The sequence below is a fragment of the Callospermophilus lateralis genome, unplaced genomic scaffold (assembly GCF_048772815.1).
Source record: "Callospermophilus lateralis isolate mCalLat2 unplaced genomic scaffold, mCalLat2.hap1 Scaffold_194, whole genome shotgun sequence".
NCBI classification, from domain to species: domain Eukaryota; kingdom Metazoa; phylum Chordata; class Mammalia; order Rodentia; family Sciuridae; genus Callospermophilus; species Callospermophilus lateralis.
Genome location: NW_027512953.1, coordinates 555,660 through 568,205, shown reverse-complemented (window position 1 = coordinate 568,205; position 12,546 = coordinate 555,660). Strand labels below are relative to the sequence as shown.

The window sequence follows — 12,546 nt, the reverse complement described above, 5'->3', positions numbered from 1 at the left end:
CAAACACATATAAAGAAGGTAATGCTAGTCCATACAAATATAGACCAGAGGGCATTAGGTATGAACTAAAAACAAGGTCGAAAATCACAATAGAAAAAAGTGAGAAAAAGAGCAAGAAGAATTTAAAGCTAGGAAGTTGTAAATTAGCACCTTGGTGAGGAAAGTAAAAGCATGGCTAGGTGATAAACACAGATTCAAAGGTCCTAAGGAAAACAGACAAACAAAAAAAAAATTTTCAAACTGACAAAATAAGTTGGTTCAACTGATAAGTTGTATACTCATCCCTAGACACCAGCAGCCAGCCATAGGCATAGCTGATATAAGGCTTGACATTGCATGACAGGAAGTAGGTGGAATATCACCTCACTCCTTGCAGAGAGAAGATCTCTATCAATTTCTATTTTCTAAAAAAAATTGTTTATTCAGAATTGCTGGGCTCTGTTCTAACCTGTGTGATTTAACATTACTCTAGAAAGTAGTTTGAAGAAAGTTTACTAAGTTCAATTTGTTTACTTTCTCTCATTTGCTCACCCACCTGTAAATACACAGGGGGGCTCATACTCAATTGCCTTCTCAAATCCCACTCTGTAGAAGAGCCGTTCAAATATGTCCAGTGAGCTAACAGTATGACAAGCATACTCATTAAAATGCACTTCCTAAAATAAAAAAAAATGCAGATAATGAAAATTGTTTTCTGAAGTCTCAGGATAATATGCTGTTCTTATAAGAACCAAATTGATATTTTTGATATAACTACATTACTAATCAGAAAGCTTTTGGCTGGGCATGGTGGCATAAGCCTATAATCCTAGTAGCTTGGGAGGCCAAGGCAGGAAGATTGCAAGTTCAAAGCCAGTCTTAGTAACTTAATGATGTCCTAATCAACTTAGTAAAACCCTGTCTCAAAATAAAAAAGGACTGGAGATATAACTCAGTGGTTAAGTACCCCTGGGTGGTTTGATCTCTGGCACACACACACACACACACACACACACACACACACAGAAAAAAAAAGCCTTTGAAATTTTTCTGAATATACTTTTTGAATTGTCTTATCTTAAAATATAGGTTTATAATGCTTTGAAATGCTTTGAAATAAATACAGATGTTCCAAGTACAAAAAGAGAAAGATGTCTCAATCTCAGACTTTAGAAAGAACTATACAAAGCTAGATACACTGGTGCACAGCTGTGATCCCCGCTATTCAGGAGGCTGAGGCAGGAGGATTGCAGGTTTAACCAGGCCTGGAAAACTCAATGAGACTCTGACTCAAAATAAAAATATAAATACATAAAAGAGTTGGGGGAACCCTCTGTGGTATAGTACCCCAGGATTCAATCCCAGTATCACCCCCCCACACACAAAAAAAGAGACAATGTAATTTGAATTTTGTTCATCAATGCTGATTAAAATCTCATGAAGAATTTTAACTATGTAGCTAATTTTCATGTATATATTTGGTCTTCACAGAAGCATATGGAAATGCATATTTAATTTGTCAGAGTTTTGCAAGTCACACCCACCTTCAGAATAATGTGCAAAGTAAAAATCTTCCATATGCTGGAAAATGGTTAGTCTATTATGCTGAGAGTAAAGAGGTATATATTTAACAAAATTCAAGAGAAAATTCTTGATCACTATGGATTGTTAAAGAAATATTAATGAAAATATCCCTGCATGCAAAAATTTAGAATTGAAGGTTTAAATTTATAATCAATTTTTTTCAATCATATCACTTAAGATAAAGTCTTACTAGGATCATATTCCCCTTACATTAAAAAAGTTCCACATACTTTTTAGGCATATATTGCCATGGTCAATGTCAAATCTTCTGAGCCCTGACCAAAGCTGATGGGAATAGGAAATGATGTGGGAACCAACAGCATGCTACCTGTACAGGAGCTGATCATAAAAGTGATGGATTAAAGGGTAATTCCTACCCAAATTATCTTCTTTGGAGAGTAAAAGCAGGTAAACAAAGATAAAATGGATCCCATAGTTTAGATGTTTGTCCTGAGCATATATTCCAAGTGTCCTGGGGTCTGTAAAGCTAACCCCAGTATTCGATGTCTCAGGACCCCCACTGGTCTGTGTGTGAAGAGTCCACATACAAGAGCCACCTACATACACAGTACATGTGACATGACAACAAACCTCTAGCCTGGCTCCTTTGGCACTCATAAAGAACATGATGAATACATGCACTTTGTAAATAAGAATACATTAAAAATTAGCAAGTTAGTTAAAAAAACCTGTATATTTCAAATGTCTCTTTCAGGAAAAAACTTGAAGCAATTAAAACAAAAGCTGAAGCTCTTTGATAAGTTTTACTTTTAATGTCTGAAAAGATCATTGACCCCCATATATCTTCAGAGACAACAGACTGCATTTTAGAACAAAAAATAAATTTTGAGGTTTCAAAGGATTTCAGTGTTCTTGAATTAATGATTATGTAATTATTATCTGAGAGTAGTGATTTGTGAACAGAAGTGGACTTAATGTATTTTTAAATACAGATAATTACTATTTTGGCTTAATTTAAGAACTAGGATTATTTTATCTCCTGAGTAGCAAAAAACAAACAAACAAAAAATAGATTATTTACTGAATTTATTTTAAACTGTGATCACACTTCCAAACAAATAAGTTATTTTTATGATCGCAGCTTAAACTCACCATACAGGAAAATTATTTGGAAAATTTTACATAGTTGAAATTGTCAAGCCAAGAAAACAAGAAATCCTTTCCTAACAATTTTTATAAAACAGTTTCTGAATGAAAATAAGTTTAGGTTATGTGTTATGATGCTACAGATGAGTGTTCTTTAAGTATGTTGCCCATTTCTGGACCCCTTGGAGGGACAATTTGAAGACCAAGACAGAGGACAGATGTAATGCATGAGTGTGGCTCTAGAAATAAGTGAGAGCTTGAAATCCTGATTTTACCACCATGTATAATTTCTAAAATATTTTATGATAATGAGGCAAAATTTAAAATGTTAAGTCAATAACTCAGATTCCATAAAAATTCTAGTAAAGAGATAAAGAGGAAAAGATCACTTGACATATCCCTTTAAAAAATGCCATTTAAATAATTCTTTCTTCTTTTTATACCTTCTTAAATTTATGAAATTTATGAAGTGAATCTCTCTTATAGGCAACATTTTCAGCTTTCAAAGTAACAGAGAGTGAATTTATTCACTTAGTTAACACTGTGTTCTATTTTACAGAGGATTTGTGTCTTTAGTTTCCTACCTCCTTGCTCAAGCTTTTCCCAAGAACCTCTGAGTTAGTCATTTTTGTCTCCACAGCTACTATGGAAAAATTAGTCTGAGAATTCTCCAGGCCCATTAATTAGAGTTGCCTTAGGACACATATTCTAATTTTGGGTTTTCTGTCATTTATCTCACTCTTTGAATATTTAAGTGATCTCTCTCCAAAAGGCCAGTAAGATTTAAAAATCATAAACAATAACCTTTTTTTAATTCCATCAAGAAAGTTTTATTTATTTAAATTTTTTTTTTAGTTATACATGGACACAATATCTTCATTTTGTTTATTTATTTTTATGTGGTGCTGAGGATCGAACCCAGTGCCTCACATGTGCAAGGCAAGCACTCTGCTACTGAGCCACAAGCCCAGTCCAAAAGTTTTATTTTTTAAGAAAGATTTTTGCACAGAAGTATTTTTTGGTTATATTTGCTTATGCTTTCTTAATCAATTAAGGATTGTTTCCTTAATTTTACATGAACAATGACCAGCTTAGAAAAATACCTGTGTCAGAGTAAAATGTGAACTTTATCTTATTAAATTTTTGAAATAGAAAATAGACACACACACACACACGTGCATACATATATGCACACATATTCATATGCATACAGACATACTGGAAGTTCTCATCATCTAAAGACAAAAGGGAAAATGTCTCTTAATAAAATCAATTTTAAACCTAGCAAAGAAAAAAATTGTCACTGAAATGCATATTAAAATATAAAGTTAAAAATTATAAAAGATTTAAACTTATAATTTGACAACATTTAGATTAAATTTATAATATGCTCATCTTAAAAAGACAATATAGTAAATATAGGTTTCTTTTTTTGGCATGTACTTTGACAAAATGATACTGTAGCAAAATATAATCCACTTCATATTATGTTTAACTTTTCAGCATGACCTTTAAGGTAATAGTTTTTAAAGATTTTTTTTTAGTTACTCAGCATTTTCTTTATACTGTTAATATTCAAGTCATATGCTTTTGAAGTACCTTATCAAATCTCTTTTACCTAATCTACTAAGGATTCCTTGATAAATTCTCTCAGATGCTAATGGAAACATTATATTAATGACAATTTCAGAATCACATACCAATATTAAACTCTCCAATTCACTGTTACGTTGCTGGAATCCACTCTGCACCAAGGGACTGCCCATTCCCTTAATACTTTTCTTATCTCAGCCTTGATTAGTGTCTAAGCCTGCTGTTTAAGCACACACAAGGAATTCCCCCTTCCGTGGACTCTCACCTTCATCCTGTTCTTCCTCTTTCTTCAAGGCTTTAACTATGAAATTCTTGTACTATTAAACACATAGTCAATCATTTAAACACACACACACTCTCTCTCTCTCTCTCTCTCTCTCTCTCTCTCTCACACACACACACACACACACACACACACTTTAAAGTACTTGTTAAAGGGTGAATAATTAAAACAAGAAACGTTATTTGGATAGCATTTCATTGAAATAATATATTTAGACACTAGATGTCACCTTTCTTTGAGCAACAAAGATGACTTCACAAAGTGTAATATATATATGAGCAGTTACATTCATTCTGGTATACTCGATGTTCTCCATATGGTTCTCAGCTATCATACTGAATAATTTAACAACACAAACTCTCCATAGTCTCTCTAATGTTCTAAGAAAATTGAAAAAAAAAATTACAAGTGATGGAAGATTTGTTAAACATATTTAATTAGCTGATCCTCAAAGCCTAACAGCTAAAATATAATGATTAACTGGCAAGAGTTAGTCCTCATACAGGAACTTTTGAAGTTTAAGTTGTATTTAATCTCTGCGCTATACATATTTTCCACAAGCAATGTTTCTTCCCCTCATTTTTAAAATAATTTTACTTATTGAATATTATCCTAACATCTAAACAATGAGTCTTGCTCAACGTGATATTTTTGCCTTTCAAGTCTTCCTGTTGCTTACTCTAACACTCTTGTGGAAGGTGGTGTTTATTTGTAGCTTCATAAAAAAGTAAAATACATTTATGGAACACAAAGTAAAGTTTGGCAAAGCATTTCTTTTTCTCTCAGGGATACTGAACAGATTATATGAAAATAACAGATCCTTGTATAAATAAATCTGCTACTTTCCATCAGTAATTAAAAAGCTCTAATTCTCTAACACAAATCAAATACATTGCATGATACCTTGTAGAGGAGAGGAAATTAAGGATAGAAATTGGCAGCACTTGAATTAGTCACTAGGCATCACATTAAGAAAAGTTAAGAATGTGAGAAAACAACATGAATAAGCTCGGAACAGGGTTTCCAGCCAGGTGCAGTAAGTAACCCACGCCTGTAATCCTAGTGGCTCAAGTGGCTGAGACAGAAGGATCATGAGTTCAAAGCCAGCTTCAGCAACTTAGTGAGGCTCTAAGCAACTCAGTGAGACCCTAAAATACCAAAAAAACAAAACCAAAAACAAACAAACAACAACAACAACAACAACAACAACAAAAAGGCTGGGGATGTGCCTCAGAGCTCAGTGGTTAAGAACAGGATTTCCTTTAAGGCAGAATTTACTAGTCAAGCCTGATTTGAGTCCCAACTGTCTCCAGAGTGAATTGGATAAAATGCAATGCATATATTTTCAAAAAAGCTAAAAGCATTGCTCTCACACAAATACAAAGTGAACACGCAAGAAATATGTCATTCAACTCAGTAATTAATGGGAGAACCAGTGAGATGAAAAGGGCAGTAAAAAAGAAAGTTCAGGAATGGGGATTTATACAGTCAGTTGGGGAAAGATCTGTTGAAATAAACTTGGTGACAGGTAAAAATTATTTAAAATCCTATAATGTCACAAACTGTAACTCTAGAGGTTATCTTTACTGCATGAAAAAAATGATCTCCACTGGGCAGAAGTCTGTATGTTAGTATACAAATTTACAATGAGTAAACACAATATCTAGGAGTAAATATTATATAATTACCGAATAACATTAAAGAATGCCCCAATGACATTGTTAAAAATGTCACCCATCATTTTTTAAAATTTCTCTTATTTTGGATTCTTAAAATATAGCTCCACAAGTATCAATCACATATAGTAAAATGCTGAAGTGTTTACAATTAGTGCTTTAGATGCATCATCTCATTTTTTTCTCACAAAATTTGACTATGAGGTAAATGCTGATAATATTTCCATTAAGAGGCCTAAACAGATCAGCAAGAAGTCAAGCTAGAATATGAACCTGGTCTACTATAATTTAATTAAAGGAGAATAAGAAATGGCTAGGGTGGTGAGTCATCATACAAAAGCAGGAAACATCTTGGGTACCACCTATGTGGAAAATAATTGTGCTATGTGAGATGCTATCAATGGGATTTGCTAAAAATATAGAAGAGGACTTTTAAAATATGTATACTAACCTTATAATATATACTTGATAATGTTCTCTGAGTATTTGAGACAGAGAGAAAAATCTAATGTAGTAACAACAATGAAGATGTATGACTTATTAAATGTCTGTCTAAAGGAAATGTGCTCTTTAATTTAAAAATTTTAAAATTGTGAAGAAATTTTAGACACTATTAAATAAATAATAGAAAACCATTTTAAATTCCTAGGATTTATATATGCACATAACTTCAGAAATGTGAGGTGCTGCAAGACATATTACTAATTCCACTTCAATTCCTGTAAAGATTATACCACTCAGCCAGTGTCTGAAAGGATTCAGAAAACTAATCAAACATTATTATGTTATCTATTGGGAGTCTAGACAGTCTCCCCATCACACACATTCCAATACAACAAGAATAAAAAGGCTACCCCCCTGACTTCTCAGAATATTATTCCTTTATCTCCATACCAGATAAAAATAAAAGGAACAGTTATAAGTTCCTCAGTCAAATAAAAATGTGTAAATGTGTTGGTGTATTACATTTGCATTTATACTTTCTTTAAAACATAAAGAGAGTTATATAAAATAGAAAAGTACTACTTTTTTATGTCATCAGTGTTGTTCAGTGTTTAGCTTCTTCAGGTTTCATGGAAAATAAAATCTTTTAGGACAAAAGATATTCCCTACAAGCCATCCTGTAACATTTTATAGCTTTAAAGGTAGATTTAATTTTAATAAAACATGCCACGTTCAAGCCTCTATTAGGCACAGCTCTGGTATTCTTTGATTTATTCATCATTGTGAGGAATCCAAAATTTTCTAAAGTCTAATTTTTGAAAAACCAAATTCAAGCAGTCTTTTTTTCATATAACCATTTGCTCTAGCTGATTGCAGTGGCTCATTTTAGCATTGAAGCTTCCCTTTTATGACTAAATTTCTTGTTCAACCAATTGAAGTCTTTCAAAAGCGTTTATTTTTGATAAAACATTTTAATGTTAATAGAGTAGTAAAATAATTGCAATCCAATCCTGATTCCCATTGGATAGCATCTTAGAAATTTCTGTAAATTTTTCATACTATGAAAATGCATTTATTTGTTCATCGCCAAAGAAGAATTTGAAGATGGTACTCACGTAGGTTTTATTGTGTGGGCATGCTTTTCATGGACAAAGGCACCAGCAAGACCTCCTGCTCCTGCATTTAAATACTGGATGGAAAATAAGTTAAATTTTATGAATCTACCTAAATATATTAAAATAAACAATATCATAGTTTTTAAATAAAAATATAACATTTTACTTTAAAATTTTTGAACGTTTGAAATAAAACAGAATCCTGGGGAATCTTATTAAATGAAAACCTAATGAAAATTTGTATTGTTAGGTTGATAACAAAACTGGTCTTTTTAAAAGTTTGATCAAATTTTTCCTCAGTTAGTAGATAGTTCCATTGAGGTCTAATTTCAAAGCTCCCATATTTAAATTATTTTGCCACAAGAATATTGAAATAATAATAAAAGCATCACATTTTTAAATGCCTATATTAAATTTGTTTTATTTTCACCAATTAATTAAATTTTCTTCAAATACCAAGCTGATTGCCTAAGAATTATATTTACATATGTAGAAATTTCACAGCTTACTAACACTAAGAATCCTAATCAATTTGAATTAAGTTCTAATTGTGGGACTCTTTCTCTAGAACCTTTTGATTTTTTCATAACAGGTTAGGAATTAAAGAAATATGTTCTCTGTAATGATGGAAGTGCTAAAATTAAATATCATATCATTCTTCATACAATTCTACTTATAACCCAAATCAGACCATACAGTAATGAAAGAAATGGAGCAAAGTAACTTCAATCTTTGAAATTGGCCCATGGAGCCAGTTTTTCCTTTAGATTAATATCAATGTGAAATAAAAGGCTATAAATATGTTAAATTGTTTTTACCTTGTAGGAACACCAGCAGGCAAAATCGAGTCCCCAGTCATGTAAGTGGAGTTCAACGTTTCCAACTGCATTTGCCAGATCAAAGCCAACAAAACAACCCTAAGAAAGAACATGAAAAAATCTGAATTTATTGCAATGATTAAAAATAGTAACACAAATATCTTTAAGTAAATTTTTAGCAAACTGTTATGCCATAAGTCATGGTTCAACCTTTGATTCACAAAGACTATTCTCCCCCCTTTTCTTCACTAGGTTGACATTTGCACCAACAATCTAAAATCTGGCACCTTAGCAGAACACAAAGCATTAGCACCAGACTGTATCAGAAGTCACTGCATTTGTCCCACCACTCACTAGGGGGAAAGAGAGCGTTCACCTAAAATTATCCTTACTAAAGCTACAAAAAGGATCAATTTTTATTAAACAAGAGTGACTTGTTTCTCATGTTTTTAATGTTTGATGTGTGACCACATTTAGAAATTGGATGGTGACCACAAAGGAATGCACTGGTGTAATTGGTTGTTAGCTTAACTAGTCACTTTAAAATTTCATGGATGGAGAACCAGTTTTGCATGAAAAAGCAAGTGATAGACAAACACTTGTGATTCATACTGGGTATCTGACAGACATTCTTTTGAAAATGTATAGTTTCACTTGAAGGAAAATAGCCTGTAGTATTTTTACTCAAGTGATAAAATTACTTTCCTAGACCAACTAGAATTGTGGAAAACTGGTATCCACTTCTCTGAGCATGATTATTTCCCAGTATTGAGATATTTCTGATAAATTTAGTCACAAAGTATAATTTTAAAAATGTTTATAATTAAATGTCAATATTTAGAAAACATATATAATTCAATGAACCAATATTTTCCAAATGATCATTGCTTGATGTTACAAATCATGTATAGATTCAATATATAACATATTCAGTATAATCATATTTAATATACATCAATGGATTTTAATATAATAAGGTACAGAAAGTTTAGTGATTTCAGTGATTTTTCTTCACATTCCATAAAGCAACACCTAAGAAGTTCTCACTTGTCAAGGTTTAGTGCAATATAATAATAATATATAATATAAGAGAGGTTCTCTGTGCTTATGTAACTTTTGAGAATGATAGAGAAGAAATATAATTAATTTTCATCCAGAATTAGAGGTAATCAAAGTTGTAGAACAATATTGAGGTTTGATAGTCATTATATACTTAGTTTGTTCATGTTTTAAGATGGACATGAAGTACTGGAATTCCATTTGGAAAAAGTTAAAGCTTTCTCTGAATTTGATATCCTTTTCCTACTGAATAACATTTCTAATAAGAACAATGATATTTTATTAAGCACTTTTTAACTAAACGTTCCATACATATTTTTTTTACAACTCAACTTTTCTTAGAAAACTCAAGGATAGGAAAGGCAGTGCTTTTATTTCATTATTAATTATTTATAAAAAAAGATACCAAGAAACCACAAAACTTCACCTAGTAGATCCCATTATTAAAAGTCCTGTGGCCACAGCTGTGGTATCACATCAAAAAATCACTTGCAGCTTCTACAATATGTTTTAATGCATGTATAGTCCTTTTCGTATGGATGGCAGAAAGCATGAATTATTAAATTGGGACTGTTTGGAAGAAAAGATTGGAAGATGCAAACTTGAGATTACCACAAAGTGATTTTACAAAAGTGTCACTAGATGGCAGCATCTTAAAAATAAAGAATAAAACTGAATAACTCCCAAACTACAGTCATCCTGGTAGATATTTTCATTATTCTACCTGTAAGAGTAGTTACACTGTGTACATAGCCACAAACAGATACTCTGCACTTGATTTCCTCCTTTATGCAATTTTTAAAATAAAAATATTTATCAACTCATTTTTATTTATAATTACCCATAGGTGTTTATACTCACATCGATGCAACCCATAATAACATAGAAGTGTTCAGTCAACACATTATCACACTTTATAGTCAATCCCTAAACAATTGCAGTAATTTTTCAACTAATCTGTAAACTCACAACCTGTCTTATTCTAAGCAACTCTCTAAATCACACATTTGAATAGAAAGGATTCCCAGATTCCAAGAAAGTGCCTGCATTATGTTCTAAATAAAACTCAAAATCCTTGGTATGGCTCTTTATACTCTTAAATCCTGGTCTCTTCTAGCTCTTCTGCCTCAGAGTCCCCACACCACTCTCCCTTAATTTGCAAATGTGGCTTCTTTTTTCTCATTTGCTAGGTACTATGTTTTGAATGTCTACAACGACTATATGTGTTGGGAACTCAATCCCCAAATTCAAATTAATGATATTTGGAGGTGAAGCCTTTGGTGGTGACTATAATTTAAGAAGGTCAGGAGAATGAGGCCCTCGTGATTGCATTACAGGCACTCTAAAGAGAAGAAGAGACACCAAAACTGGCACACTTGCTCTGCCTTGTCATGTGATGCCCTCCACTATGCTATGGTGCAGAAAGAAGGTTGTCAGCAGGTGCCAGTGACTTGCTCTTGGACTTCCCAGCCTGCAAGAATCATGAGTTGAATAAAGCTCTATTCCTTATAAACTACCCAGTCTATAGTTTTCACAGATAATGACCTAAGACACACACCTGCCTAACTCAGATATTGTTCACAAGATAATTTCTACGGGGCAGTTCTTTTGCCATCTCTCTCCTATCTGTCATCCTACAGCTCTGTTTGTTTACCTCTCTTGCAGCATTTTATAATCTCATTACCTCCTACTTTTGCACAATATGTACACAAAGTATTAAAAAATAGGTAAATGAATGAACAAATAAAGGTGAGCCATTGTGAGCCATCCATGGGCTGTGTGTGCATTTGAGCATATGAGGGGATGGTCTGGCATTGCACGCTCATTGGGCTGTGTAATGCAAATGCCTTTCATCTAGTTCTACCGTGATCCCACACAGCACCTGAGATGGGTGTGGCTTGCCAAGATGTCAGTCAATCTGCTGACAACATAACATCACCAAGCAAGACTCCACCCTTCGAAACTCTACCCCTTGCCTTTTTTGGGTGGGATATTCTATCAAATGTCTTCTACCCAACGAATAGGGGGTTTAGGGGCTGGGGGTTTGCTTTATTGTTCTTTCCAGCACTGCCCAGCGTGGAGCTGACCCTTGGGGTAACTGAGCAGTCCTACCCTGTCCTTAGAAACTCATGTTCATGTTTTGCATGGATTCTTTGCTGCATCCAGCTCCTTTGAACTCAGCTCATCTTGCCAGCCCAGCCATCTGGCAATTAATAAAGCCATGCAGTTGTCAACAGATAGTCTTTCAACTGATGTTAAACTTTAAAAGAAGATAATCTGAGGCTGCATGGTGGCACTCACCTGTAATCCCAGGGGCTTGGAAGGCTGAGACAAGAGGATAGCAAGTTAGAAGCCAGCCTCAGCAATGGTAAAACACTAAGCAACTCTGTGAGGCCCTATCTCTAAATAAAATACAAAAAAAGGGGGCTGGGTATGTGGCTCAGTGGTTGAGTACCCCCACCCCCAATAAAATATTCTTTGAGATTCTGTCTTTCTGATGCTATTTTATTATATACATTACTTGTTCAGATGTGGCTTCTTTTAAAATAAAGTATCTTGGGCAAAAGAGTAGTTAAAAATATGTTCAAAATCCCCCTAAATAAGGAATCACACACGTGCTTTGCTCTTGCCATCTTCCTTATTGCAGCACCAAGGTTTCTTCTAACCAGTTGAGTACTATGATACATATGGATTGGGCTAAACTTTCTAGGGGAAGACCTTATACATTCCCTCTCAATTTTGACTCATTATTTTTCTATTTATTAAAATAAAATACGAAATGGTGTAGCTGACAGTTTTTTAAAGGTATTAAAGTTTGGATAATTTTACTAATTCTGTAACAAATTGACTGTTGACTGTTATTATTCAGTTAATTTTATTTTTTACCT

General features: G+C 33.2%; 1 pseudogene; it reads right to left on the bottom strand.

The window, feature by feature from the left end:
- LOC143640355 (kynureninase-like) overlaps positions 1–12,546 on the bottom strand; it is a 75,903-nt pseudogene that overhangs the window by 23,360 nt on the left and 39,997 nt on the right.